This window comes from Canis lupus, chromosome 26 (genome assembly GCF_048164855.1).
Source record: "Canis lupus baileyi chromosome 26, mCanLup2.hap1, whole genome shotgun sequence".
Lineage (NCBI taxonomy): Eukaryota > Metazoa > Chordata > Mammalia > Carnivora > Canidae > Canis > Canis lupus.
In genome coordinates, this window is record NC_132863.1 from 36,618,372 (window position 1) to 36,641,018 (window position 22,647).

The 22,647-nt window shown below is 42.9% G+C and overlaps 1 protein-coding gene across 6 annotated transcripts in view; it reads left to right on the top strand.

The window, feature by feature from the left end:
- Nucleotides 1–15,985: 15,985 nt before the first annotated feature.
- Nucleotides 15,986–22,647, top strand: part of NCOA3 (nuclear receptor coactivator 3) — a 145,184-nt gene continuing 138,522 nt past the window's right edge. For 2 of the 6 annotated variants that reach the window (XM_072801353.1, XM_072801355.1), the window contains exons 1-2: nucleotides 15,996–16,132; nucleotides 17,321–17,391. The gene's annotated coding sequence lies outside the window, so the exon portion shown is untranslated. Of the gene's footprint in view, nucleotides 16,133–17,320; nucleotides 17,392–22,647 lie in introns of all 6 variants that reach the window. The other 4 variants (XM_072801351.1, XM_072801357.1, XM_072801352.1 and 1 more) reach the window with 3 other exon arrangements.

Genomic DNA, 22,647 nt, shown 5'->3' on the forward strand with positions numbered 1-22,647 from the left:
AAAGTTTCAAGATTCACCCATGCAGCATACATTCCTTCTCACCATCGGATAATGCTCCGCTAATGGAAACCTCACATTTTGTTCACCCATTCATCAGTTGGTAGACATTTGGATTGTGTCCACTTTGGGGCTCTCATGAAGAGGGTTACTATGGACAATCACATGTAGGTTTTTGTGTAGACATATGTCTTCAGTTCCTTTGGGTATCTATCTCTGAGTGGAGTTGCTGAGTCATGTGGTAACTCTTATAGGAGCTAGATTGTTTTCCACAGGACCTGCTCCATTTTACATGGTATCTTACAATATTTTGTATCCTATATTAGTTTAGAACTTTTGGTTGCAATAGATTGGTCTACTTCAGGAAAGGGTGGGCTTCTGGTAAAAAGATTCATAGGAATCTTCCCTGTGGCATAATCTTTTATTTTTTTTTCTCTGTAATCCAAAGAGTGGATTAAAGAAGCCTCATTGGAGGAATAGACTCAGGATCATATCCTGTCACCCACTTGGCTGTGCTGCCATCCTGCTGCTCCCGGGTGCCCTAGGTGGATCCCCACCTTTGTGCCCTCTGCCTGCAGGGCCTGTTCCTCAGATATTTTGAGGGCTCCTGTCTTGTCACCATCCTTGCATCACCTCAAATGTCATCTCCTTTCAGGAACCTGACCTGATATTCTAAGGTAGCCTCACCAGTCCCTGTCACCCTGTAATTATTTCCTTCATAGCATTGGTCTTTCTATAATTATTTTTGCTTACTTCTGTTTTCCCTTTGAGATTCTCCATCACTCTTTCCTGTCTCTCCATTGCCCTCTCCCAGAACTCAAGCTTTATGGGAGCGAGTCTGTCTGCATCCTGCCATTTCCAATCCTATGATAAGTGCATGTGAGTGTTACTTTATGGTAAAAGGGACTTTGGAAATGTGATTAAGGATATTGTGCTGGAGAGAGCATCTGGAATTATCTGAATGGGCCCAATATAACCATAAAGGGTCCTCATAAGAGGGAAGCTGGGAGTGTCAGAGTCAGAGAAGATGTGACAACGGAAGCCGAGGTGGGAGTGATGGGACTGCTGGCTTTGAAGACAGAGGGGGCCTTGAGCCAAGGAATGTGGGCAGCCTCTATAAGCTGGAAAGGCAAGGAGACAGATTCTTCCCTCCAGAAGGAATGTAGTCTTCAGTGTTAGCCCCATAAGACCCATTCCAGTCTTCTGACATCCCAAACTGTGAGATTATAATAGATTTGTGTTGCTTTAAGCCACTCAGTGGCAATTTGTTACAGCAGCTATAGGAAATAAACAGCACTTAATAAGTACTTGGGAAAAAGGTAAGTGAATGAAGGCCTCCCAGGCACTCAGTGTTCTCCTGGCCTTGGCCATACAGTCACAGCACTCTACCAGGCCTCCAGCAAAGTTAGCACTTTGCCCTCCACCAACTTTTTTTTTTTTTAAGATTTTATTTATTTATTCATGAGAGACACAGAGAGAGAGAGAGAGAGAGAGAGAGAGAGAGAGAGAGGCAGAGACACAGGCAGAGGGAGAAGCAGGCTCCATGCAGGGAGCCCAACGGGGATTCGATCCTGAGACTCCAGGACCATGCTCTGGGCCAAAGGCAGGTGTTAAACTGCTGAGCCATCCAGGGATCCCCCTCCACCAACTTCAATTACTTTCTCTCTCTCTGGGTCTCTGTGGGCCATCTTGTTTCCCTTCCTGGCACCTACCAGCTTCTCACTCTCTATCCACTCTCTACTGTTCTTGGTCAAACTCATTTGTCTTTATATATATGAAATACATTGTCCTTTTCTCATAATTTGGTTCCTTTTTTCTGTCTTTATGTGCCGCTCTATTATATCCCATCTCTTCCACAGTTCCTATCTTCACATCCTATCCGCTGGGGGTCTAATCGTGTCTCAACTTGTCTGCTGAGTCCTAGCTCAAGGACGACTGTTTCTGGGGGCTATACTTGGGGACCCTAAGAGTCCAGGACCTCACTTCCCGTCCTTACATTGGCATTTCACCCCAAGACCCACTAGGCCCTCCCTCTTCGGGCTCTCGCAGTATCAGTGTGCACTTAACTGGTTTGGTTTTCAGTTCCAGTTTTGTTTTTTGGCATGTGGGGATTTCCCTCACTTTCTTGTGAACCCAGTTTTTCGCCTGAAAGAGTATTTATTATCTTTTACTCAGAATTGTCAGATGTTTTTGTAGGACGGCAGGATGTTTCAGGTTCTCTGAGTTTGCTGTATTGCTGGGGAGGAACTGCTTTCATTTTTCTTGTTCAGTATCTTCTCTGCCTCCTAGCTGTGAATATTCACTTTTTGTTCTTTGGGTTCCACCCTAGTCCGTCCTATCTGCTCTTCATCCCTCCTGCAATTGCTTTTGTTAACTAGCTGATTCATGCCATAGCTCTCTCTTTATTTTCAAGTGTATTTATCTATTTAAGTAATCCCTACATCCAACCTGCACTCAAATTCATGACCCCCGAGATCAAAAGTCACATGCTCTTCCAACTGAGCCAGGCGGGCACCCCCCCTATAGTTTCGAATTCAAATTCACACCAAATGGAAATCTGACAAGTCAACCTGTTTCCTGTTTGGCCCAATCTCTTTGCACCCAGCCACCTCAGAAACCACCAGCCACCCCATGCATTGGCTGCTTGGGGGAGCTGATGCCCAAATGTGAGCCAATCAGCAGTGGCGTGAGCAGAAGTAACATGTTACATGGTACCAAAGACAGTGACTTCTGCCCTTCCTTTAGAAGGGACCGTAGGTGGGGCAGTCATCATAATTGACGTATTGGCTAATCTTTTTTTTTTTTTTTTTTTTTATAATGGCTTAACCTTATAACAGACTCTGCAATCCAGTTGGTTGATAATAGCCAGAGGGTGGTTTAAAAAAAATTTTTTTTTAAGTTTGAATCTTCACTTGACATATACGTTCACCCCTGGCATAGATATTGTTTTCATGCCCCAACACATCCATTCCTCCGATGTTTCTACTCTATAATTACTAAATAATTAGAAGAAGGTTTATCCTTTAAATAAGCTCACTGTCATCACTTTAAAACCTAACTTCATTAAAGAAAAAAAATCTGTAATTCCAGGGATGGGGTCAGCCAACCTTTAAAGGCCCTTGAGACTCCATGTGATGGGATGCCATGGAGCCAATAAAACGTAATGAAGCTGCATAGCCTGTCCCAGTGTGAAAAGATCTTCCGGATACATGCCAGAAGCGAAAAAAGTTAGGGGCAGAGCAAAGGGTACAGTATACCATCATCTGCATTACAAAAATGTATCTATATGTATCTATGTGTGTTGATTTGTAAAGGCATCTCTTAAATAATACCTAGGAAATTGAAAATGGTGGTTGGCTCTGGGAGAGTAGTTGGGTGGCCCAACGACTTTGCCTGGCATCTTGTTTGTGGAATTTAATTAATTAACAGATTTTTTTGAGAGAAAGAGAGGGATAGGGGAGGGGCAGAGGGAGAGAGAGAGAGAGAACCTCAAGCAGGCTCCATGCCCAGCGTGGACCCCAACGTGGGGCTTGATCTCACAACCCTGAGATCATGACCTGAGCTGAAATCGGATGCTTAACCAACTAAGCCACCCAGGTGCCCCTTGTTTGTGGAATTTAAAAAGAAAGAAAAGGGATGTCTGGGTGGCTCACTGGTTGAGTGTCTGCCTTTGGCCCGTGACGTGGTCCTGGGGTCCTGGGATCAAGTCCTGCATCGGGCTCCCTGCAGGGAGCCTGTTTTTCTCTCTGCCTCTGTCTCTGCCTCTCTCTATGTCTTTCATAAATACATAAATAAAATTTAAAAAAAAGAAAAAGAAAAAAGGAAGGAAAAGAGGAGGGACAGAAATGTAAAACAAAGCCAAGGTGGGAAGATTTTGTGGGAAAGTCCTCAAATCTATTCTTCTCTAGAGGAGAAGGGGTGGGGTTCAATCTGGTTCCTCAAGGCCATCATCTCACAGACCATCACCTTCCCACTTGTCACTTGAATTTATCCTGGGGAAGAGTGGGGGATTTGATTCTCAGTTCTATATACTTAGCCTGGCAGAAAGGCTTGGGGTTATGAAAGAGAATGTAGGGGCCAGAGAGTCACTCTCCTTGCTCAGTGACTTTAAGCATTTGACTGTGAATCACAGTGACAAATATATTTCACACTGTGATTCAGTATTCACACTTCTATATATACTTGAGATAAAAATTTTAAGAAACAATACGTATTATGGGAGATCCACTCTGATATTTCATAAAATTGCATCACAGTGTTTTAAAATAGTGGGCAAATCCATGGTGTTGATTTCCAGACCCACGAATGGGTTTTAACTCACCATCTGGAAAACATATTGTCTCATGAAGCCAACTCCAGTACTGCCTTTTGGAGACACTGATGTGGCCATCTTCAAAGACATCTTTTCTCATCTGAAACAAAAAGCTCCAACTTTGGTGATTCTTTTCATTTCAGACCTTTGAGCTCCCTTAATCCAAACTATAACCATTGCTAGAGAACATCTCTGTTTCCTCTCATGGCCATCTCTGGTCCTAATCCTCTGCTAGTGCTGGGAGGGTCCAAAGTTTGACATCGTTGAGTTCATTTAGAAAGATTTCCTTAAAGGGGCGCCTAGGTGGCTCAGTGGTTGAGCATCTGCCTTCAGCTAAGGTTGTGATTATGGGGTCCTGGAATTGAGACCCACATCAGGCTCCTTGTGGGAAGCCAGTTTCTCCCTCTGCCTATATCTCTGCCTCTCTCTCTGTGTGTCTCTCAGAAATAAATAAGTGAAATCTTTTTTTTTTAAAGATATTTATTTATTCCTGAGAGACACAGAGAGAGAGAGAGAGAGGCAGAGACATAGGCAGAGGGAGAAGCAGGCTCCATGCAGGGAGCCCAATGTGGGACTCGATCCTAGGTCCCCAGGATCACTTCCTGGGCTGAAGGCGGCGCTAAACTGCTGAGCCACCCAGGCTGCCCAATAAGTGAAATCTTTAAAAACAACAACAACAAACCTTCTCTATTATCCTAATAGTAAAAAAAAGAAAGAGGAAGAAAGACTTCATTAAAGGGGTACCTAGGTGGCTCAGTTGGTTAAGCATCTGACTCATGAGATCTTGATCTCAGAGTTATGAAATCCAGGCCTGCATCAGGTTCCTCACTGGGCATAGAGCCTGCTTAAGATTCTCTCTCTCCTTCTCCCTCTGCTCCTCCCCCACAGCCCCCTTTTCTCTTAAAAAACAAACAAACTTCATTAATAAGATCTCTGTTTCTTTCTTTATATTTTATGATTACTAGTACCTGTTAAAATGTTGTTTTTAAGAAAGAGGTACAAGGAAATTCATTGTAATAGTAAAAGGAAACAAACGGAATGTCTACTAATAACATCTACATACTTATGAAAAAGCATGACGGGTCTCTATGTACTTCATTATAAGGTCCTTGCAAAGCAGTTTCCATGGTACATTACTAAGTGATAAGACAAGGGGCAAAACACTGTGGACAGTGCGCCCTTGTTTATAGAAGAAGCAACACATCTGTAAGTTTGTGTAGGCAGAGATTATCCTTGGAAGGACAAGTAAGACAATGGTGATGGTGGGGGTGCCTGGCTGGCTCTTAATCTCAGGGTTGTGAGTTTGAGTCCCATGTTGGGTATAGAGATTACTTAAAGATAAAATATTAAAAAAAAAAAAAAAGAAAAGAAACAGAAAAAAGGAAATGGTGACGGTGGTATCCTTGGAAAGAGGAAGATCAATGAACAGGAGTGAGGAGAGGCTTTCTTTTTACTTTGTTTTGTATCTTCTGATTTTCTACCATTATTTAAAACCTTTTTCTTTTTGTATCCCCAAACATGTTGTGAAAATTACTAATTTCACAACTGCATTAACCACAATGGGCACTTAAAAAAAAGAGCTTTATTGAGATATGATTCATGTGCCATAAGGTTCACCCTTTCACAGTGTAGCCTGCAGTGTTTTTTTAGCATAACTATAGTGTCACACCATCATTACCTCTATTTAATTTCAGAATATTTTCATTCCCCGGGTAAGAAATGCTGTACTCCTCTTTTGCCGCTATCCCCCATGCACCTATTCTCCAGTCCCTAGCAACCACTAACCTACTTTTTGTTTCTTTAGATTTGCCAATTCTTTACATTTCATATAAATGTAATCATGTGATATATGTCTGGCTTCTTTCACCTAGTATGTTTTTAGGTTCACACATGTTATAGCATTTATTCCTTTTTATTGCCTGATAATATTCCATTGAGTTGGGTAACATTTTTGTTGTACCACTCATCAGTTGATGGTCCTTGGGATTGGTTTCCACTTTTTTAAAAAAAGATTTTATTTACGAGACACAGAGACAGAGAGAGTGGCACAGACCAGGCAGAAGGAGAAGCAGGCTCCACACAGGGAGCCTGACATGGGACTTGATCCCGGGACCCTAGGATAACACCCTGGGCCGAAGGTGGCGCTAAACCGCTGAGCCACTTGGGCTGCCCATTGTTTCCACTTTTGAGTATTATGCTATGAACATTTCTGTACAGCTTTTTTTTTTTTTTTTGGAAGATTTATTTTATTCATGAGAGACAGGGAGAGACAGAGAGAGAGAAGCAGCCTTCCCACAGGGAGCCCGATGTGGGACTCGATCCTGGGACTGGGATCACACCCTGAGCTGAAGGCAGACGCTCAACTGGTGAGCCACCCAGACATTCCCTCTGTACAGGTTTTTGAGTGGACTTATGTTTTATTATTTACTTATTATTTTTAAAAGACTTATTTTTTTATTTGAGAGAGAGACGGCACATGCAGGAGGGGCAGAGGGAGAGGGAAAGAATCTCAAGCAGACCCTGTGGTGAGCCAGGAGTCTGACTTGTGGCTCCAACTCACGACCCTGAGATCATGACCTGACCTGAAACCAGGAGTCAGATGCTTAGCGGACTGAGCCACTCAGGCACCCTGAGTGGACTTAACAATTTAATTTCTCTTGGGAATATACCTAGAGGTGGAATTGCTGGATCACATGGCAATTCTACGTTTCATATTTTGATGAACTGCCAAACTGTTATCCAAAATGGCAGCAGCATTTAACAGTCCTTCCAGCAGTGTATGAACGTTCCAATTTTACCTCATCCTTGTCAGTGCTTTTTTTAAAATTTTTTTAAATTTTAGTGCTCCCACAATGGGTACTTCTTAAGCATTTGGTAGCAAACAAGTTTTTCCCAAAGCAAACACACTTAATAAGTAAGTCAGAAAGAAAGAAAAAGAAAGAAAGAAAGAAAGGAAGGAAGGAAGGAAGGAAGGAAGAAAGAAAGAAAGAAAGAAAGAAAGAAAGAAAGAAGAAAGAAAGAAAGAAGGAAAGAAAGAAAGAAAGAAAGAAAGAAAGAAGGAAAGAAAGAAAGAAAGAAAGAAAAAGAAAGAAAGAAAGGAAAGAAAGAAAGAAAGAAAGAAAGAAAGAAAGAAAGAAAGAAAGAAAGGGAAAAAGTGAGCTGGGCTTAAGATACTTCCACCTGCATGGAGTCATTTGCAGGGTGTGGGGAGGCGCAAGCCTATGGCAGCCAGCCCAGGTGCCAATTTCAACTGGTCCATGCGACATGTCTGGAACAAAAATCACAGGTCACCGACCCCTGTTGTAGGTTTAAAGCAAGAGTTGTGAGCAAGGTTACTCTGAGTCAGAAGGCTCAGGCTGCTTTTTACTAACTAAAACTTTGCCTTAAATGTGATGCTTCACATTTAAGGGGTTTTCCCCTTTTCAGCAAAACAACAAATAAAGCATTCATTGATTCCAAGTTTCTTCTGCTGTCTGACCCCCCTCAGCTGTGCGTCCTCCCTAGCAAGTGGAGAGGTTCAGAGTACACATAGCCTCGGGTGGAATCTGGATAATCTGGATACGTGCCAGCTCATTTTCAGATCAGGTATTTCAAAACAGAGTTTTAGGCATGTGTAGGGCTTAGTATCCACCCAAGCAATCTATTTTCACTTGCAGGGCAATTTCAGACTGTAATAAATATAAGGAGGCAAAATGGGGGGAAAAGGAGGAAATTGTTACTAACCTTTGGGTATTAATCCCTGCAAACCCCAAGTTTGGAACTGCCATACACTATCATTATTAACATTTATTGGAAGTATATTTTGTGCTTGATACTTCTTTCACTGTATTGTTTTATTTAATCTTTACAGGCATGAAATAGGGTTATTTTAGTTTCCATTTTAGGAAATGGAGGCACAGAAAGTTCAGGCAACCAGTCATTATCACACAGATTTATAAGCAGCAGAACCAGCTAAGCAAGTCAGGCAGTGGGTGCCAAAGCCCACATTCTTAACCACTAGGCTATATTGTCACACAATAAAAGAAGGAAGAATGCAGGGGACTGTGAGAGGGCAGGGACAAAAGCAGAAGCTCTGGGCTACACCAAACAACTAAGAAATGTTCACTCATCTTCTCAAAGTGCATGGTTGAAATAGTAAATGAGTGGATTCCCAGATCTCCTTGCAGCAGGGAATCAGCATGGGGCTATATCTACACTACAATGAGCTGTAAGGGGACATTTGCTGTGGGGGCAGGGGGCAGTGAAGGGGGAGATGGAAAATGGTAGGAGAGAGTTTTATGTCTGAAAGACAAGTGGAGAGATATAGCATCTTTCTTGACACTCAATCACTTCTCTGCTTCCTACATTTGAACTGGAATGTGAATTGATGTGATCCTTCAGCTGTGGCAGCCGTTTTGTGGCCATGAGGCTATAAACTAAGGACAGAAGCCAGTATGCTGAAGGTGGTGGAGCAGAAGGATTGTAACCTCCTGGTTCTTTTTTTAAAGGATTTTATTCATTTATTTGAGTCAGAAAGAGAAGAGTGAGAAAGAGAGAGAGGAAGAACATGAGCTGGAGGAAAGGCAGAGAGAGAGGAAGAGGTAGACTCCCTGCTGAGCAGGGATTCCAAACTTGGCCTTGATTCCAGGACCCCAAGATCATGACCTGAGCCAAAGGCAGACACTCAACAGACTGAGCCATCCAGGCGCCCTGTCATTCTGGTTCTTGATGAACATACTCTGGAACTGTCTACCTCTAGACATATTATATGGGGCAATTAAATGTCTTTATTGTTTATGCATCTATGGAGAGGCAGTAAAGCATAATAGTTAAGATCATGAGCTTGTGAGCCTGGGTTAATATCCTCCTGACTCCAGCACTTAGTAGCTTATACCCTAGGGCAAGTTACTAACTTGTTCAATGCCTCCATAAATATTCAGGTATAAAATGGAGATAGTAAAAGACCCACTGCTAAGGGTTAGCACAAGGATTAAATGAATTAATACATATAATGGACTTTGAGTTATGTCTGGTAAATCTAAGGTTTCTTTGAATGCTGGCTAGTATTATCTTTTTTTCTGCCAGAAGTTCTTTTCCCCCAAACTTTTTTATTTTGGAAAATTTCAAGTCTACAGAAAAATTTCCATAGTACAATAAATTAGGTTTACTATTTTTTAAAATATATTTTTTGAAGATTTTATTTATCTGAGAAAGGGAGAGCACTCGAGAGAGCACAAGCAGTTTGGGAAGAGCAAAGGGAGAGGAAGAAGCAGACCCCCACTCAGCAGGGAGCCTGATGCAGGGTTAGACATAGGCTTGATCTTAGGACCCCGGGGTCATGACCTGGGCCAAGGCAGACACTTAACTGACTGTGCCACTCAGGCGCCTCTTGATTTACTATTTGGTAAAATTATGCCACATGTGTTCACAAGCACTTTCTCTCTCCGAGTATGTGTATGTGTATGTGTATTTTTCCCCATTTGAATCATTTGAGAGTAAGATGTAGGTAAGCTAGTTAGTATGATTATTGGTCTGGTAGCCTGTTACTTGCATATACAACATATGATCCAAGCTAGACCAATTGAATTTTTTAAAGATTATAAGTAATCTACATCCATGATGGGGGTCAAATTCACAACCTTGAGTGCAAGAGTCCCATGTTTCACCAACTGAGCCATCTAGGCACTCCTGGATGAATTCCTCTTTTGTTTTTTTTTTTGTTTTGTTTTGTTTTAAAGATTTTATTTATTTATTCATGAGAGACACACACAGAGAGAGGCAGAGACACAGGCAGAGGGAGAAGCAGGCTCCATGCAGGGAGCCCAATGTGGGACTTGATCCCGGGTCTCCAGGATCACACCCTGGGCTGAAGGCAACGCTAAACCGCTGAGCCACCAGGGCTGCCCTGAATTCCTCTTTGGCATTTGAGTCTTGGAATAGGATGATGAGAAGATAGAAAAAAAAAAAAAATTTGATCTCTAGATTTACTGCTGGTTCTGGAAAAGATAATCAGTACCTTTTTTTCCCCTTGTTTCTGACATTTCTGGATTTCTGGCCTGGTCCTCTAGCCTTCCCTTTGATTCTTTGAGTTCCTGCCTGTCATTTCAATCCATCCCAGATTCTATTGTTGTTGCTTGCAACCCAAGAGCCCTGACTGGCACAGCTGCCCTTGAGGAAGTGAGCATCCACCCTAGGAGAATGGAGGCAGAGGCTCTGTGAAATCAGAAATGTTGTAGGCAGGGGCGCCTGGATGGCTCAGTAGGCTAAGCATCTGCCTTCTGCTCAGGTCATGGTCCCAGGATCTGGGATTGAGCTCCACATCAGGCTCTCTGTTCTGTGGGGAGCCTGCTTCTCCCTCTCCCTGCTGCTCCCCCTACTTGTGCTCTCTGTCAACTAAGCAAATAAAATCTTAAAAAAAAAAAAAAAAAGAAAGAAAGATTTCTGGAGGGCTTTAGCTAGGTGACCTTCTAATCTCATCTTCGCAGTGTTTCTGCTTCTATGTATCCTAGGCCAAGGCAACTTTATTGAGGTAGTTTCAGGATTTGAGACTACTCTTCCTGCCTACTGAAGGTTCTCAGCTACAGATCAGCAAAAGTCCACACATGCAGAGTGTTTTATCAACTGCTGTGTACCAAACCACTGCAAAATACAGAGGTTTAAAGCACAACCATTTTATTATCTCTCAGGATATTGCAGGTTGATTTGGCTCGGTGGGTGGTTCTACTCTTATAGTCCTCTGAGCCCAGGGACTGTGCAAAAAGGCTGATTCATGTGGCTGGCAGTTACTACTAGCTGGGATCTTAACTGAGGCTGTCGACTGGAGTGCCTCACTTTTTTTTCCCTGCGGCTTGGGGTTCCCATAACATGGTGGCTGGGGTCTATGAGGAAGGAAGCAGAAGCTGTCAATCATTGTAAGGAATGAGCTAAAAGTCCTATCATATAATTTCCACCATTTCCATTCATCAAACAGTTCTCAAGCAACCCTAATTTAAGAAAGAGGAAATAAAGCTTACCTCTTGATGGAGGAGTAGCTTGTGAAAACAGGAAGGAATGATAGCAGACATCTTTACAGACTCTTTACTAGAGTATGTCACTCATTTGGCTTAGATTTTTGTCTAGAATACTGTTTCCCAGATGTCACTCATTATGGGATTATGTACAGGTTCCATAAAACCCTGCCAAAGGGCGAGTGGGTGGCTCTGTTGGTTGGGCATCTGCTTTTGGCTTGGGTCATGATCCCAGAGTCCAGCGATTGACTCCTGAGTTGGGCTCCCTGCTCATTGGGCAGTCTGCTTCTCTTGCTCCCTCACCCCCGCCCCTGCTCATGCACCCTCTCAAAAAATAAATAATTTTTTTTTTTTTAAAACAACCCTGCCAAAGTCGGCACGGAAGTTGCTTCCTCCTGGAAGCCTTTTCCAATATCCTTTGAGTTAAAAGGTCTATTCTTGGGTTCTCAAACAACATGTATGTATTTAAATATATTTTTAATTCTTTATTTAAATTCAATGTAGTTAACATATTCTGTATTATTAATTTTAGGGGCAGATTTTAGTGATTCATCAGTTGCATATAACCCCCAGTGTTCATTCCATCAAGTGACCTCCTTAATGCTCAACACCCAGTTATCCCATTCCCCCCACCCACCTCTAGCAACCCTCAGTTTGTTTCCTAGAGTTCAGCATCTCTTATGGTTTGCCTCACTCTCTATTTTTGTACATTAAAAAAAAAAAGACTTTATTTATTCATGAGAGACACAGAGAGAGGGGCAGAGACACAGGCATCGAGAGAAGCAGGCTTCCCGGGGGGAGCCAGTTGCGGGACTCCATCCCAGGACCCCGGGATTACGACCTGAGCTGAAGGCAGATGCTCAACCACTAAGCCACCCAGGTGCCCCTGTACTTATTTTTTTAATTGTTAATATCAGTTATACTTTCTGTGAACATATGTATTTTTATACATGTACATATTTTGGTTACATAAATTAACTCATTTATTATAGGCTTACAATGTCTCACATAGTAGAGCTTCTCCTGGTCTTTCAAGTCCTTCAGGCTTCCAATGGCTGACTTTACTGTGATGGCAGGAGCAGAGCTGTAGGTCCAGGTACCACTGGCTACCGTTTTCACCTGAGAACTACAACACCAGATGCCCACAGCTTCTCTTTTCATCTTGGTTTTGCCACAGAAATGACCAAGTGTACTTGGCATGCTGGCTCAGTTCAATCTTCATCGTTTTCCTATGGGAGGCACCATAATGGTCCCATATTTACCCCAGATTCCAAACTTGGTGTGTTTTGTCATGTTGCCGCAAACTAGGTCTGAGCCTAGAGAGCTGAACATATGTATATGTTAATAGGATTGACACATTGATTTATTTTTTACCTTCTTTCTTCTTTTCCCCTTTCTTAAAAAAAAAAATTTTTTATTAGAGTTCAATTTGCCAATATATAGCATAACACCCAGTACTCATCCCTTTTCTTTCTTTCTTTTTCTTTTTTTAAAGACTTTATTTATTAATGAGAGAGAGAGAAAGAGAGGGAGAGAGAGGCAGAGACACAGGCAGAGGGAGAAGCAGGCTCCACACCCTGCGCTGAAGGCAGCGCTAAACCACTGAGCCACTGGGCTGCCCTCTTTTCCCCTTTCTTTCTTTCTTTTACAAATATATATTTTTAATTTTAAAAAGATTTATTTAGGGACGACTGGATGGCTCAGCGGTTGACTCAGGGTGTGATAACGGAGTCCTGGATCAAGTCCTGCATCGGGTTCCCCACAGGGAGCCTACTTCCCCCTCTGCCTATGTCTCTGCCTCTCTCTCTGTGTCTCTCATGAATAAATAAATAAAATATTTAAAAAGTATATTTATTTATTTGAGAGAGAGAGATAAAGAAAGAGAGCACATGATGGGGGGGAGGAACCAGAGGAAGCTGGAGAGAGAATCTCCGGCAGACTCCCTAATGAGGGTAGACCTAGGGTGGGTCTTGATCCCAGGACCCTGAGGTCATGACCTGAGCAGAAGCCAAGAATCAGATGCTTAACTGACTGAGTCACCAGGTGCCCTCTTTCACAAATATTTAAATAGCTACTATAGGCCAGACACTAATCTAGGTGCTAGAGACACTGTAGTGAACTGAACAAATGTCTTGCCCTCTTGGAGCTTATGGTTTAGAAGATCTACCCCAATGACAACAGGAAGCAGAGATTTGAATGACAATAGGGAGCCAGCTAGAAAGAATGAAAATTCCAGACAGCAAATGGAATAGTAAGTGAAAGGACCTGACGCTTGCTTGGAAAGCTCAGGAAACATCAGGAATGTTAGTGTCTGGCATGGAGTAAGAAATGAGAAAAGATGTATTATCTGAGATCAGAGAGGGAAGGAGACACCGAGTAATTAGGGTCTGGGTTTTATCCTAAATGCAATAGGATGTTACTGGAATATGTTCAGGTTGGAAGCAACATCATTTAGTATGTGATTTTTCAAAGATCCCTCTGGCTACTGTATGGGGAATGGTTTATGGGATTACTAAAGGGAGAATCAAGGAGGGTGGCAGGACAGCTGTAGTTGTTCAAGTGAAAGTTCATGTGGGGTCTTAGCATTCATCTCCGGATTCTCAACATCTAACATAGTATTTATTACCTGTTGAACCCAATAGCATATACTGTCTGAGTGTGTACTATTGCTGATGTAGGGGGTGTTGAGAATACACCAGAGAACAAAAGAGACAGAAGCCCTGCCTTCGAGGAGTTTCAACCTAATGAGGAAAAGAGATATTAAATGCCATAAGTAAACAAAAATACATGGTATTTCCAATGATAAAAAGTGCTACAAAGAAAAATGAGGCAGGGAAGAGGGATAGAGAAAGCTGGGATTGCAGTGGGCAGGAATTTAAAATAGAGAAATCAGGGTACCTGGGTGGCTTAGTTCAGTTGGGAGTCTGGGTGTTGCACTCTTGGTTTAGGCTCAGGTTGTGATCTCATGGGTCATGGGATCAAGTCCTGTGTGGGACTCAGTGCTCAGAGGGGAGTCAGCCTGAAGATTCTCTCCTGTCCCTTCCCCTGGGCTCATGCATGCTCTTTCTCTCTCTCAAAAATAAATAAGTAAATAAATAAATAAATAAATAAATAAATAAATAAATAAATAAGATTTTTATAAAATAGAAAAGTCAGGGAAGCCCTCACCGAAGAAGTGACATTTGGACAATGATCATGGAGATGATGAGGGAGGGAGAGATGTAAACTTTCCAGGGGAAGAAGTGAACTAGGAAGAAGTAACAAATGCAAGGTCTCTGAGGCCAGGGTGTGCTAGGCATGTTGGAGGGCACCCCAAGGAGGCCAGGGGACCCGAAATACAGCAGTGAGCTGGACAAGAAATGAGAGACAACCAAGAGGAGAAAGGTTATGTGGGGCTTTGCAGGTTACTGCAAAGATTTTGGGTGACAGACCTCAAGTGACTCGGTTTTTACCAGGATCTCTCTGGCTGCTATGTTGAGAAGAGACTCCAGGTAGAAAAGCTAGAATGGAAGCACCGAGAACAGTGAGGAAGCTACTACCACAGTCCAGGTGGGAAATGGTGGTGGTGGAGCATAAGGCGGTTATTTTATTCTATTCGTTCACATGCAACACAGCACTGATTCAATAGCATTATCTAATACGTAGTCCATATTAAAATTTCCCTCCCAAAGTCCTTTTTACATTAAGGAAAAAAAAACAAAAAACCCTTGATCTAATCGAGGCTTGCCTAATGCGTTTGGTTTTCACCCTTCTCCTGCTTTGATATTTTTAAGAGTCCAGGCAGGGTGTTTTGTAGCATGCTCCACATTCTGGGTTTGTTGGATTGTTTCTCCTTAGTTGGGTTCAGGTTAGCTATTTTTTAGGGACAAGGTTACTACAGAGGGGGCATAGGGCCGGTCCCATTGCATCATATCAGGAGACACATGTCAGTTTGATCTATTATTGGCGAGGCTAAGCCATAGTGTTGGTATTAGATCTTTCAGTTTAGGGGATGCCTGGGTGGCTCAGTGGTTGAGCTTCTGCCTTTGGCTCAGGTCATGATCCCAAGGTCTTGGGATGGGGCTCTCTGCAGGGAGCGGGCTTCTCCCTCTGCCTATGTCTCTGCCTCTCTGTGTGTCTCTCATAAATGAATGAATGAATGAATGAATGAATAAATATCTTAAAAAAAGATCTCTCGGTTTAGGGGTGTCTTCCAGTTGCGTCCACTGCAAAGCAAGCTACTTCATGGGATGACACGGACTGACCATACAGTGAACACACTATTGCCAAACAACCTTTCAGCCAGAGGCTTTAGCATCTAACGAACAACCTGGTGTCTTCTGACCTTGTGCCTCAGTTTGCTCATCTGAACAGCTGACCCCAAAGGGATGGATGCTTGTTTTGAGGATCGGTACCTGGCACACAATAAAAGGTTCGTAAATGCTAAATATCACGGGGCGAAAGCAAGTGGGACAAGATCAAGGGCAGGGCTAGGGCTTGTACTGTCGTCCTCCGGCGCCCGCCGCAGCTGCCAGGCAGTGGGGCGGAGGAGAGCGGCCGGAGGGTCCGCCGCATCACCACCGCCAGCACCACCACCGGCACCACCACGCCCTCGCGCCCCGCGAGCCCGGCCGCGCAAGGCCCCCTGGGACCGGTAGTGCTGGGCGTGGCCTCGGGACTACATATCCCGGAGGCCCCCGCGCGCGGCTCCAGCCGCTGCCGCCTCAGCCCCTCCACAGCGACGGCGGCGGCCGCGGCGGCTGAGTCGGTGGCGGCGGCGGCGGCAGTGGCGGCGGCTGCGGGCTGAGCGGCGAGTTTCCGATTTAAAGCGGAGCTGCGAGGAAAATGGCGGCGGGCGGTGAGTGGAGATAAAGGAGGAGCGGTGGCGGGCGAGGGGGTGGAGTGCGAGGCGGAGGGAAAGAGGGCGAGTCCGGGGGCTGCCGCGAGCCGGCGGCTGCGGCTCGGCTGAGGCGCTGAGGGGCGCGCCGGGCGGGGGGGGGGGCGCGCTGAGGTACTTTCGGGGCGTCGGGGCCCCGCAGCCGGGGGCGGCCGGCGGCCGGGAAGGGGAGCCGAGGTGGGGCGGCAGCCGGCCCGGGGGTCTGAGGGGTCCGCACGCGGCGGGGTCGCCCCGACGGGCTGGGGGGGGCCGTGGGGGGCCCACTTTGCCCTCCCGTCCCTGAAGTTTTGTCGCCCCCCAGCCCCCGGGGCTGCCTCAGGACGCTCCCGCGCCCCCTCCTCCCGCTGCCTCAGCGCCCCCGCAGTTCTCCGGGAGAATTAGGGGGCGGGGGGGGCGCGGACCCCACCGACCCCCACGCCTGCCGCCAGCCGCCAGCCTCCGAGTCGCGCTCACAGTCGCCCTGCGTTTTGCGGCTCTTCTCCCTCCTGCACTTGAGAGGCGTTTTTAATATTTTAACTCGAGTTATCTGCGGAATTTCATTCTGGCCAAGGGTAGGTTCTCCACAGTTTTTCTCCGTGAAAAGGCATTTTTTTTTTTTTTCCCCCTCTACCTCTGCTGTGAAGGTTGGGGAAATGGCAAGTGGGAAGTTGGTGGATCAGATTTTGGGCGCTTTGGCTGTCTTTTATTTTTATTATCACTAGTTACTACCCCCCCCCCCCCTCCACCACCACCTCGTCCCCATCTCTCATCTTCCCATACATTGGTTCAGTTTGTGATGATTTAAATTGTCTTGCACATGCCTTAAAAAAACAAAAAAACGAAACAGAAAACACCCCCCCCCCTCCAAAAAAACAAAAAACAAAAAACAACACAGCACAAACCACAAGCAAAAAGCCAGGAGCCGTTGGAAGGCTTAGTTGCTTCTAGTTTGAGGGCACTCGGGGTGGAAAAGTTAACCAAAAGAGCAGTCGTGAGAGGGAGAAAGCATCGTTGCAAAACCTCACTTAGCAGGAGGAGTTCAGGATTCCAAAATGGAATGACACGAAAGGTATGAAATTCTCCCGAAGTCGAAACTTTTTTCCCCCCTCCCCCTCCCGAATGTGAAGACTTCCTTTTTTTTTTTTTTTTTTTTTTTTTTTTTTTTTGCAGTTTTTGAGCAGCGCTTCAAAGCCAACCTGTTTTTGTTATTAAGCCTGTACCGTAAAGAAACAGGAAGGCGAGTGAGTACCAGCTGTCTTGCTGCAGTGGGTTTAAATGGATTTGAATGAGATGAGTGAGTGGTAGTAGTATTGAGTGAGATTGCTGCATGCATCTCCTTGATTTAAATGCCTGGGCTCGGATCCACCTAACCGGCCCTTGGCTGCAAAGGAAAAAAAAAAAAAAAAAGCTTCTGTATGCTTTGCAGCAGGTTGTATAGAGGATGACGGAAAAAAAAAAAAAAAAAAAAAGAAAAAAAAAACCAAAAGGGGGGAAAAAAAAAATACCAACAAAAACTCCAACCTTAAAGCTCCACCAAAAAACCCCCAAACACAGGTCTTGTGAATGCTGCATAAACTACAATGTTAAACAGAAATCTGGAAGTTCATGAAATGTTTGTTCTTGGGAAAAAATTTAAATTATTGCTCAGTTATACCAGATATAAAATCCAACTGGAAAGGTACACAAACATTGAAAAATGAGTCTCTCCGGTAAGCCCTCCAATTTGAGCTCCTTGGAGGCTCCTAGTAGGTGACTACTGCTGGTTTCTAGAGTATCTTTGGTGTTTGGAATAATTATCTTAAGATTTTTAGTTGAAACATAATCTTGCTGGGTACCAAAAGCAGGAAAATAAAATGAACAGAAGAGAGGGAAAATGTGGTGGGAATAATGTTTTCTTTTCACTCCTCTTGAACAAATGTTGATAGCCATTAAGAAAAGGCTTCTGAACTTAACACTGCTTATGTTGCCTTCTATACTACCAACACCTTTAAAGAAGTAACAATCTGTGGGGCTTTAGGATGAAGAAGGCTGCCAGGGTTCATTGTTTGTATGTAAGGTGAAGCCTCTGTAACATGTAAAATGATATTGAACACTATAGCTCCTGTCACTGGAGGTTGCTTCAGGTTCTGCATTTAAATGAGCAGTAATCTAGGTTGCCTGTGATCCTAAATTATAGTGGTATTTTATGTATTGGTAGAAGTGACTTAATTGTCCAATCAGTATTAAAAAAAAAATAGAGGCGTATGCCAGCCTCTAGCATATAGAACTACATTTTGGACATGAGGATTGTAGAATAGGTGGGAAGCTGTAATCTAGAGCAGTTGTATGAAATACTAAGGTAAAATATTCCTTACCTGCAGAGGCTTCAAAAATACAAAACAGCCTCAGCATAATTAACAGGATTTCTATTTTTGTAAGTTTTAGAATGGTGGTTTTAAATTTACCAACACTAACAATTCATTAAAAAAATTCAATGATGGGCAGCCTGGGTGGCTCAGTGGTTTAGTGCTGCCTTCAATCCAGGGCGATCCTGGAGACCTGGGATTGAGTCCCACAGCAGGCTCCCTACATGGAGCCTGCTTCTCCCTCTGCCTGTGTCTCTGCCTCTCTCTCTCTCTCTCTCTCTCTCTCTCTCTCTCTCGGTCTCTCATGAATAAATAAATAAAATCTTAAAAAAAATTCAATGACATTAGAGTTTAGGCTATTAGGGATTGTGTTAAATAAATTCACTATATTTTGAAATTGAGTATACTGTGTATCCTTCCGGGTATGCGTTATTTCTCATATCAGGGATAAATTTTTATCCCTATATAACAGTATTTCAATAAATCCTGCCCCATCTCTAGACAAATAAATTAGAATTTATTCAGTAAGGAGTGAGTGTATTGCTGGACCCTGGATCTTTTTTCTAGGAGATGCGAAATAAAAAATAGTTTTTGAGATGATTACTTACTAATAAAACCTTCTTTTTTTTAAAAAAAAATTTTTATTTATTTATGATAGTCACACAGAGAGAGAAAGAGGCAGAGACACAGGCAGAGGGAGAAGCAGGCCCCATGCACCGGGAGCCCGACGTGGGATTCGATCCCGGGTCTCCAGGATCGCGCCCTGGGTCAAAGGCAGGCGCCAAACCGCTGCGCCACCCAGGGATCCCTAATAAAACCTTCTTGGGATCCCTGGGTGGCGCAGCGGTTTGGCCCCTGCCTTTGGCCCAGGGCGCGATCCTGGAGACCCGGGATCGAATCCCACGTCGGGCTCCCGGTGCATGGGGCCTGCTTCTCCCTCTGCCTGTGTCTCTGCCTCTCTCTCTCTCTGTGACTATCATAAATAAAAAAAAAAAAAAAAAAAAAAAAAAAAAAAAAACCTTCTTGATGGGTCTTTTGAAATAAACTTTCTTACTATGTCAGGGACATAGTATAAAGTTTTTTTTTTTTTTTAACTGTATTATTCTAGAATAGTTTTTTTTTTTAAATTAAAAAAATTTTTTTTTTTTACTTATGATAGTCACACACAGAGAGAGAGAGAGGCAGAGACACAGGCAGAGAGAGAAGCAGGCTCCATGCACCGGGAGCCCGACGCGGGATTCGATCCTGGGACTCCAGGATAGCGCCCTGGGCCAAAGGCAGGCGCCAAACCGCTGCGCCACCCAGGGATCCCTAGAATAGTTTTTTTAAAGACTATGTTTTTTAGAATTCTTTAAAAAAGATTTTAAGAATATTTTAGTTTGGTCTGTAGGGTAAGATAGAAAACCAAAACTGCTATTGTCCTATGCTGAATTGGTATTAAAATAAATGGCTTTAGGGTTTCTTTTTACCTTTTTTTTTTAGAGTATATAATTTCGAGCCTTGGCCTGAAGATGTAGACTACTTTTGAAAACTTGATTTGTTGCAAGTTTGGAATGAGTAGCCTCCAGTGGCTGTCTACACTGGAAAGCGACCACAGTTTAATGCAGTTGTTACTCTAATGATATATAGGACTAGAAAAACTAGTTGTTGATCATGTTGACAAGTTTCTCATAGGTTAAACCAGACAGGACCTGTCCTAGTTTGGTTTGAACTTACTATATATTCTGTAGTGCAGAATATTCTTTTTTTTATTGTTGAGTGGTTAAAGCTCTGGGAGCAGAAAATTAGTATTGGAAATGCATATTTACTTTCCTTCTTATAGTTCATCAGATTAAAGAAATAGGTGACTGTATATTAATTTAGATCCTTAGGGATAGCATTGAGATTGAGTACTGCAGTAAAATATAGGCATTTTCTTCCATTTTATTGAGTGCTTTTTTTGGGGGTCAGAGGAGGGGATTACAAAATGAACATTTCTCTGTTAAAGTGGAGGAGGGGCTCTATTGTAATGAGGCTCATTCCTTCATTTTGTTAGTGTTTGTTAGAGAAATTCATTTAGTCCACTGGTTTTCTGATAGGATTTCTGGGAGATTGTTTTGGGCTAAGGTGCAGTTTATCCTGAGTCTAACCTTATTTTCAGCTCCTAACAAATGATGGAATTGACTTGAATTTAATCGCCTTTCCCTTTCCTACCTTCTGGTAGAGAGTTGTTAAATGAACAGGAAAATGGCCAGAAGATACACAGCAGGAGTTGAAAGGAAGACCTGCGCTGTCTAGGAGGCTGATTTATCCACAAACTGGATAATCTTCTTAGACTGTGTACTGCTGGGTTCCAACTTTGTCAGCATTAACTCAGTTTGGTAGGTTCTGCTGGCCTAGGTCAGTTTAGGCCGGGGGGGGGGGGGGGGGGGGGGCGTAATTAAGGTTTATTTAACTGTAGTAAATGTGGCTTATAGGCAAAGGAAAGTCTGACCTATCTGGCAAATGGATTTTATGCATTTCAAAGAATATTTTAAGTGCAAATGGACTAGTCTTTTCTGTTAGTCTTTTTTCCTAGTTTTCATTAGGATGTCTGTGCCCTATTTTTTCCATTAATTTTTTTTTATCAGTATGTTCTAGGAAAGTGTGACTTTTTTTTTTTTTACTTGTTTTTGAAGGGTAACTTCTTGTCTGCTCTTCACTTATGAAGGTATTCTTCTAAAATGTTTAATTTCTTTGGTTAGAGGCTATGAGTAAGGGTTCTGAAGTTCCACTTTTTGGAAATTAGGCTGATTAGATTACTAAATTTAACTCTTCATCATCCACATAAGAATGAAAAGGGAATATTGGCATGGGTACCACATAGTAATGGATAATCTACTGCTCCCTGGGGCTTTGCTTTTGGTAGCTATGGCAGCTGAGTAGGAGTGGTAGATGGATAGATGGGAAAAGACTGCAGAAGTCAGCATAATCCTCAATTAGGATAAGCCTCATGGTTAATTGAATGTTGAGTGTACAGGTTAAATCCCATTATAACAAACTCCAGGGGACTAGCTAAATTATTTTGTTGTACTGGAATTGAGCTTTTTTGAATATTGTTTGAAATAGATTAGTCTTTTTGTTTTTGTTAGAGGCGTTGGAAAAATTTTTATTGTAACAATTTGACAAGTTGTTACTCGTAAACCAATGTGTTTGACTTTCATATTTAATGCTTTTGCCTTTAAAAAGGAAAGAACTTATGCTGAACTGGGCATATAATTTATCCCCCTTCCCAACACCCCCATGTCTCAGTATAAAGTAGCTCCATTGGTTTATCTCAACAATCAAATAAATTTTTAAGTACTACTGCCACCATCAAAGTGTGGTCAGAGGAAATGGGAAATTCCCTAGGTTTCCAGGTGACTGCTGCTGGTAATTTTTCCTGCCCTTGATAGCTTTTTAAAATAAATGAATAAAAAAAAATAAATGAGTATACTCCAATTTGTTTTGAACTTTACTTTGTCAGTTATAATTAGGGTAGCACTTTTCCATTGATTACAGTGTAGTTTGAGATAGAGATCCGAATGATGTTAAAAAAAAAAAGTGATGGTAGTTTAGTAGTCATAAATATGAATTTTTCAGAAACAAGATTAATGAGAAAAGTACTATAATGCTTGGCCAGAAATACTTTTTTTTCCTGTCCTGTACTTTGAAATTGGTGTTCGAATTTAAGGCATTTGTATCCCACCTTCATATCTAAGGCTAGCATTTTTATTTTGCTTAGAGAGTTGTGATTGGGTGCAGCAAGACATTTTTGAAGTCATTCTTTTAAGTAGATGTTCCATGAAGGAGGGAAAATCTGAAAGAGGGAATCTCAAAGCAACCCAAGCAGTGTTTTGAAAGTTCTTGAGTCAAGAATAATGACTGGCTAGTAGGCAGGAAGCCTGCAGTTGCATTGTGGTATTGTTCCTCCATCTTATGCATTTGAGAACTTGAGCACAAAAGAGGAGAAAGCATGGGGAGGGGAAGAAAGAGTTCTAACAAAAAAAGAGAGGCTTTTGGAGTAAATATTCTTTACTATTCTGTTTAAGTAAAATCTAAAACCAAATTATTTTTACTTTGAGAGGAAGTATTTATCATAATCTAAGTGTCCTAAACTGATATTTTTATAAATGAGAGTTGTTACTGGTGGAA